The 1,589-nt window shown below is 30.6% G+C and overlaps 1 protein-coding gene across 1 annotated transcript in view; it reads right to left on the minus strand.

Moving 5' to 3' along the window:
* The window catches only part of PCLO (piccolo presynaptic cytomatrix protein), a 94,894-nt gene that overhangs the window by 73,073 nt on the left and 20,232 nt on the right, over nucleotides 1-1,589 (minus strand).

Consider the following 1,589-nt stretch of genomic DNA (forward strand, 5'->3'; position numbering starts at 1 on the left):
AAAATAATACTTCCTATTTTAATTTTGAAACAATTAGATTTTAAAATGAAAGGTTTTAATCATAAAGAAGAAATATCATGAGAAAAATCTATTAGTAACAAAGAAGGTAAGAGCTATAGAAAGAGGAGGATTTTATTATTACAAAGCCAATCTTTAATATATGAATATATTTTTATGGCATACATAATTACTACCATTATAAAACAGATTAATTTCATCAAAGTCAATTTTAATGGGCTGATTCCTTATGTTGCTTTTCAAAGAGAGTCATGAAAAATAACCCTAATAAATATTATTCTTCAAATCCCATTTGGCCATCATAGCCATTATTTCTTAAATCTCTATACTCTGGAAGAATTGACAGAAATAAAATTTCTCAATTTAGGTTATGGAAATTACTGTCAGAAATAGACATTAAAGGGTTCCAAAAATCTTAAAAATAGCTATTGCAACAATAATCAGTGAAGCAAAGCATATTCTTGTAAAAATCAGCTCATGAATACCATCTGCTTTGCAATAAGATCCTGGCTTGAACACTAGAACAAAAAGATTTTAATAAGGAGTTTGCCTGTTACTAAAAAGTCTCTTAAATTCTTAGACAAGTCTAAGAGTAGGACAAAACAGCATAATACTTAATATCTGTATGTGTATTTAAGGCCATATAGAAGTGATAGAAGTATATAGAAGTGATATATAGAAGTATATAGAAGTATACAGAAGTATAGAAGTATATAGAAGTATATAGAGGTGATAACATTTTAAATACAGTTTTTTTAGCACAAAAATTAATGTGTGTTATCATTGGCAACATATGCTATTTCTGAAATATATTAATATTTTTGATAAAAAAAATCACCAAAAAACAATGTTATAACTTAAGACAGATAAGTCTTGGAATGAATTAGGTCCCTTCCAGTCCCAAACAAGTTCTTGTAATTCGCATTGCTATATCTCCCAATGGATAATGCTACTTTCTCCCTTGCCCTTGTGGAGAACATGTTACACTAACCTTCTTGAAGTTATCGATCAACTGGAGCAGTGAGGTGAATCAGTCTCATTGTATAGAAGAAAGAGAAAGGGCATGAGGAACACACTTTGGACCTCTGGTTTACGAAATCTTCATAGACATAACGCTAGAGATAACCCACAGTCACACACAAAAATACCAGATTGGAATAAATTCTGAGAGAGTATAGTATCATCCTCGTAGGAAATGGAAGAAAACATGAAGGAGAAAGCAGAGGGAAACAGCTATAACACTGAATGACACAAAAAATATAGTGGGAAGATGAATATGGTTTTGTTTGTTTTTGCTTTGTTTTTGTTCTTAGTTTTAGGTGGGAGTGAGAAATTTGTGAATCCCCCAAAATTGAAGATAATTTGATGGATAAAGAGATCCATTCACTTACTAGTTAATCAAATTAAATTATCGTTATAGAGAACCTACTATTAATATGAGTCAGGCATCTTTCTGGGCACTGGGTGTATAGCAGCGAACATATTAAACAAAAATCCTCACACATCAATTTTGGTGGGAGAAGAAAGTAAATAAAATAACAGAGAAATAAACTTTGTATCTTAGATTATGC

Source organism: Propithecus coquereli, unplaced genomic scaffold, assembly GCF_000956105.1.
Source record: "Propithecus coquereli isolate 6110/MARCELLA unplaced genomic scaffold, Pcoq_1.0 Scaffold312, whole genome shotgun sequence".
Taxonomy (NCBI): Eukaryota; Metazoa; Chordata; class Mammalia; order Primates; family Indriidae; genus Propithecus; species Propithecus coquereli.